Consider the following 6,874-nt stretch of genomic DNA (forward strand, 5'->3'; position numbering starts at 1 on the left):
CGGATGTGCCAAGTGGTAAAAAAGTGTTCACAATTACAAATAAACACTATACAATATGCGAGCATGTTGGGCAGCATTTATTTGTAATTGTACATGTTGCCTGCCATGCTTGCATATACAATGCATCTCTATGGTGTCCACCTGCTTTATTCTGGTGTATAAAGCAGGCAAACCCCAGAAGGGATCTCCAGCATTTGTGCCAGCATAAAAGCGATGGCTGCGCACATGCGGGAGCACTGGCAGAGAGGAAGGGAGGCGGTGGCAATGCAAGTTGCTTTCCGCTTCTTTTCTCTGCCATACATATGATTGAAACTGTGGTGTGGTATGCATGGAAGGCGTTAAAGCCTTACTAAAGGCTATTGCGCCTTCCATTCACGTTACGTCACAATTGAAAATGACCTCAGGAGAGTCAGTCTTAGGGATTTAAAGAATGGCTAGGGAATGCAAATGAGTGTACAGATAATGGTGCCAGACACAACAACAAAATAATAGTTATTTTCTAATAACAGGAAGTTTAGAGTTGGTGCAATCTGAATCAGAAGCTTTACATATCTATGAAATATGACTAGTCCCCTCTCTGCAGGGTCGTTACTGTTCTAAGGTGAAAGACCTGCCTACTGCAATATGTAACAAGGGAACAGTGTGAGAAATGATCCTTGAACTGGATGTGTGCAAAGCCAACAATATAATCAGAGAAACCAATTCAACAATGAGTAAAGAGAAGAAGCGTTATTGTGAGGTATGCATCAGCAGTGAAGATATTAAGGGGCAATTTCTCACAATGCCCCTAATACTAACAAGACCAAGTTAACCAAAATATCCTCATTGTCCGCGCTTCCTACAGATGTCAAATTACAATCACCATTTAGAAAAAGAAACAAGAGTAGTCACTTGTGGTATCAAATGCTGGTATTAACCAGCAATTTATCTCTTCAAATGGAAATAAGAACATAAACATTCACAAATGCTAGCCGCAAAGTAATTGACAAAGCTGGACGAACTACTACAAAACGCCAACACGTGTTTCAACCCTGCTGGGTCATCCTCAGGGCGTATAAATGTATACCTGACACATTTGGGCGAGATAATCGTTTGGGATAACTTCCCACACAATGATTGTATGAAAAAACTCTTGGTATTTAGGTCATCGAAACTTCGAGATGCCTGCCTGTTAGCATGCTGAGGATGAATGTGTGCACTATATAGTTGAGGCGCTGTGGTACTCGTATCCACAGTATTTATATTTTTTATGCAATGGGTATATTGTTTCCTTGTGATTTCAAATAAACCGAGTGAATGCGAGTGTGCAGTTATTACAACCGGGTGGCAGTTCGCATAATTTCTAGGAAGTCCTAAAAATAGAGATGTACCAAATTTAAGATGACTGGAGACGTTGTTGGAAAATAAAAGAAAGGGGATGATATTTCCCAAGAGACAGGAATGCAAAAAAACACCTGAACCCTAAATTAAATTGGTGTCAAGCTTCACTCCCAAAAATTTGCACAAGGACACAATCCCAGGAAGGAAAGCAAAAAGTCTTGAGACCAAGCATCAGAATTTGAGCAAGGTGCAAGAATCTCTCTTTTTGAGCTGTTCAATTTAAGAAGAATATGGAACATCCAAGAGTCAACTGCTCAAACACATGCTTGGAATTAGATGCCATTGTAATGCTGCTCGGCACCCAAATGCACCAGAATCTGGGTGTCATCAGCATACATCAAGAAGTGAAGCCCAAAAAACATAACCAACAAGACCAGTGGGTTAACATAGATATTAAATAGGATTGGAGCTTCAACAGACTTCTGTGAACCTGACAGATCAGAGAAGGCCATTGTAAATAAAAAGATGACAGCAAGGCAGATTTGCGGGCAGTAAAAAAAATACCAATTCCAGTTGAGGGCTGTTGTGAAATGACCCACAGAAGCAGGGGTAGCCATGATTCATTTATTCAATGAAGCAGAGACCCTCTTGGGAGAGAAGGGATGCCACTCTTACTTGCTGAACAGCTTCTCCAACAACGGCTCTCCCGTGCTATTCCACAATCCATGCGTGAACTCCGCAACAGCACAGGAGAGTACATTCAATATCTCCCTCCACAGGCAAAAAAAAACAACTATGATAAAAACAAAAAGAAAGAAAGAGAAAGCAAGAAAGAAGAGGATGAGAAAACTGAAAAAGACATAGCTTGATAAATAACAGCTTAATAATAGAGTAAAGTCATCTCTATTGTTAGGTGTGAGCTTCCTCCTTCTTGTGGACAACAAAGATCCATTGGGGTGACACTTGCGATTCGGAGAATGCACCACATTGCCATACACTTCACATAGTGTTCCACTACAGGGTGCATTGAAGGAGGATTGGACAATGTCATCAAAAGACCACACTTTCCCATCTTCCAGAATCAGTCTTCCTTCCCACCCTCTCAATCCTCTGTGTATTCCAGAACTTGAAATGTCCTTTAGCCACTTTCCGATGCTCCTCGACACTGACCCAATCCCCTTCCTCAAACATAATGTCACGGGTGGCTTTGACACGATCGTAATAATCTATGTACTTGGCCTATTTCTCAGTCACCCTCTTGAGAGTGTCTACCATACCCGCCATCTCGACATTTTGTTTTGTCAACCAAGATGGACTTAAACGACCGCATGGCACTCTGCCCCTCATCATGACAAACAGTTAAATTTTGTCATGGAATGGGGAGTCATCCTGCATGTATTCAATGACTCTTTAAGTGCATCTCTCCATGGTAATGAGTTTGCCACTGCCAATTGAATCATCCCCTTCATGAAGCCATTCATACGCTCCACATGTCCATTTACAATGGGATTATATAATGATGTGCGTTTGTGCTCAATTCCACAATCTCTCAAAAACCCTTGCATGTCCTCAGAGATTAACAGCGCCCCATTATCATGACTAGTTCCTCTGGGCCCCCGTCCCTGCTGAACACTGCTTCTAGAAATCTCACCATTTTCATGGCAGTTAAGTTATCTTTCATGATGCACCCTTCTAGCCATTTAGATGTATAGTCTATCAACACCACTATGTAAACTTTGCAGGTCTCCAAACTCTCAAAAGTTCATGCAATATCCATTGCAAGTTTTTTCCATACCGAACCTGGGATATGTATTGGTTGAAGAGGTTCAACATCCCAGATCACCAGTATTTTTCCTCAATCGTCTTTTTGTGAGGTTCCTCCCCGAATGCTCCTCATGTACCAAGGGGAGAATCTGGCTCCTCATGGACTTCAAGAGTATTATACGATTCCCTCTAAGTACACACTCTGTGCTTTCTGCAATTTCATCTTGAATTTGAGTATACTCTGGGGGAGAGAGTTTCCCACTGTCACCCCTACATTGTTGATAGCTTGTCTGAGTGGGCATTGTTCTGGATCCTCTGCAGACTCCTTGATCCACTCCTACTTCACAATTTCTGGTTGAATGTGTGCAGTTATGCTCTCAACAACTTCTCCCAACTCTGAATACATCATTCCACCAGCCCACGGCAACCTGAAGAAACAGTCTGCTATAACATTTTCTTTGTCTGGGGTCTATACAGTCTTTGCATTGTATTGCATGATCTCTAACATCCACCTTCACATTCTTGGTGAAGCCAAATACAGGCGTTTGGAATTCATAATATGGATCAGGGGGGCCCGAAACGAGAGTTCTAAAGTGCTCCAATGCCCACTTCACAGCTAGAGCTCTTTTCTCGACTGTGCAGTAGTTTCACTCTTCATTTTTCAAATCCCGGGAGGCAAAATCAATATTCACTTCTCTCCTTTTATGAATTTGTTCCAATACTCCACCCAGACCTATATTGCTGGCATCCACCGTGATGATATTGGCAGCTGTGGTGTTGAACACTGTAAGTCGTGGCGCTGAGCTGGCATTCCTTTTTATGTCTTCCCATTCCTTCTGGCAATGCTCTGACCAGTCAAATCTTGCATATTTTTTCATCAATTCCCTCATATACTTTCTCTGTAAATTCTGGAACACAATTAGGATAATATTCTGCCAGTCCCAAAAAGACCAGAGCTGGTCTTTATTGGTGGGGATAGGCATACCTGTTATTGTTTCAACCAGTTCCTTTTGGGGCTTGATCCCCTCATTGTTAAACTTTGATATTGCACTTCTCAATTTTTAACCTGAGTCCCTTTTCTCAAATCATTTACAGGACACCTAAGCGCTTTGCATCGTCCTCCTGTTCTGTGAGTGCGGCTATAAGAATATCGTCCTGGAAATAGTAAACCCCATCCAGACTCCCAAAGAGTTGTTGCATAAGTCTCTTGAAACTCTGCAGCTGCCGCTGCCAATCTGCAAGGCATGTGTTTATATCTAAATGCTACCATGGGTGTAACAAAATATGATAGCTCAGGTGCAACGTGCGTCCCTTGGAAACAATAGGACATGGAACAACCTTGGTTTGATCCCCGGTTCCGCACTTAGAAACCTCTGGGTATTAAGCATGTTATAAATAACCTATCATCATTTCGAATCATCAAGAACAACCTAATGGTAGGCCGATGACAGGACCAGTGTGTGAACATTTTTACCGGTTTCATTTGTTATCAACAGCTCATTGATATTCGTGAGGGGATGTCTCTCAGCACAAAGGTTTGAATTAAGGTCCCTAAGATCCACACACATTCTTATTGAGCTGTCACTCTTCTGCACTATTACTATGGGGGACAGCCGTTCTGTTATTGGTCAGTAACCCCTACTATCTACAATCAGCTCTTTTGCTGTGGTGTAGTTCATGACTCTCACCAGACAAGAATCCAAGAGTGAGCCAGAGGGTTTACTTTTTTTGTTAAGAGCACCATTTTGATAGAATTTGTTTGTGCACAAAAGACTAAAGGAGTAACTGTCATCTTGGCAGTAGAAAGGTCCACATTAAATGAACCTAGGGTCAGAGTAAACTAGATGAGCATTCCGTTACAGAGATTGTACATATTCTCACGGAAACAGTATACAAGGGTGTAACAGAGAATTTGAGAAGGGGTAATTGGTGAGGCCGGTTATTTAGGTGAAAATAGTTCCTGCACAATCGTATAGATTTCCTCAGAGAAATTTCCCCCAATCTCAACTCCGGTTGAGAAGACATTTGTGGATAGAAATTGTATAGCCTCAAAGTGCAGAGATATATACGTAGTTGTCACACCAGGCTACACATAAGAGGCAGCAGTAGGTGCATTAACCCATTGGGCTGTCGACCTTCCTTCCTCTGAGAGCTGGAAACTGAATTTCCATGTTGCCTTCCTTTGGCACATTAGATCTATCTTTCAACCCAATTCAGAGGATGTTTTGCTTCACGGAGAGATGATAATCATTGTGAGTTGTCAGCCACTAATAGCTAAGCAGGTCAATTGAATCTTTGACTTTGTCATTGGGGTGTACTGATATGCGCAGGGCAGTCTTCTGTTTTCTGCTACTGTATGATTCCTAAATGTAAACACTCTGCTCTCAAAAGTGAAAGATTTGAAAGACTCTTGATGTAACAAGCCTTTCCCACTCTTTGCCCTGGGGGTGAAAGGGCTGCTTTCTGCCTTTAACACCCTGACTTTTGGAGTGGCTGGGTCCACCACTGAGAATCAGAGCCTACTGCTGGAGGGAAACGGACAGAGGTCTGCGCCCTGCGTCCTCCACGCATCCCAAACGCGACCACAGCCCTTACGGGTACAGCCCTATGTCCTGGCCGGTACAGCCTCTATGGTGCAGCCACCCTGGTAGCTTAGGGTTAGGATATGTGCTTTTCAACATAAGCCTGGCCAACCAGGCCCCAGAGAGTTTCACGGCGTGCACTGTAATCCCCTAGTGATGGTGGCCTTAGTGACAATATTCTTGCTGGAATACTGATGCCTTTTTTCCTCACAGAAGCCCCAGAAGCCTAGTCAAATGAAGCGGTGTGCACCTCTCACTGGCCTCTGTTCACCCTCTGTCTAACTGAAATTAGTTCTGGGCTCTCCAGGCAAATGTATCCATTCGGGAGAGAGGTAGGAATAGGAAGGCTCTTTCTGCAGGCACGGTGGGGCAGAGTCAGAGAGCTACATCCCTGAGGCCTCTTTCCTCCTCCCTTGCTCATTGTGTTTCCTAACTTCTAACTCTCTGCCAGGCCAGGCCCTGTTTCTTTTACTGCCAACCCCCTGACCCCTCGTCGTCCACCTACTTCCCGCTCTATTATGCCTTTTCCTTTTTTGCTCTCTTCCATAGCCCTTTGAAAAGAAATGCAGGCCTAGCTGAGCCTCATGAAGGAAATCTACCAACAAAAGATGCATTCCTCGCTTATGGGAGGTGCTGTGAGACGAGTAACAAGGGCTGAAGGGGTGATTGGGTTGTTGAGTTGGGAAGCACCAGAGGCGTAGCCAGGATTGTCTAGCAAATGGGGCCTGATGCTAATGTCGTTAGGCCCACTGCACTGACAAAAATATCTGTATTACCCACACAGCGCTGCTGATTGGGCATTTACAGATTTTGTGTGGGCCTTGCCCTTCAGGCCCTACCCTGCCTGAGCCTCTGCTCTCTCCCCCAGGGCAAAGAGTGGGAAAAGCTTGCTACAGCAACAGTCTTTCAAATCTTTCACTTTTGAAAGCAGAGTGTTTACATTTAAGATCTTGAACAAGCAGCAATAAGGAAGCATACAGAAGCACAGGACAGAAGACTGCCCTGCGCATATCAGTACACCCCAATGACAAAGGCAAAGATTTAACTGACCTGCTTAGCTATTAGTGGCTCACACCTCACAATGAGTATCATCTCTCCGTGAAGCAACACATACTCTGAATTGGGGTGAAAGATAGATCTCATGTGCAAAAGGAAGGTAACATGGAAATTCAGTTTCCTGCTCTCAGAGGAAGGAGGGTCGACAGCTC

Source organism: Ambystoma mexicanum, chromosome 11 (genome assembly GCF_040938575.1).
Source record: "Ambystoma mexicanum isolate Mex_15411 chromosome 11, UKY_AmexF1_1, whole genome shotgun sequence".
Classification (NCBI taxonomy): Eukaryota; Metazoa; Chordata; class Amphibia; order Caudata; family Ambystomatidae; genus Ambystoma; species Ambystoma mexicanum.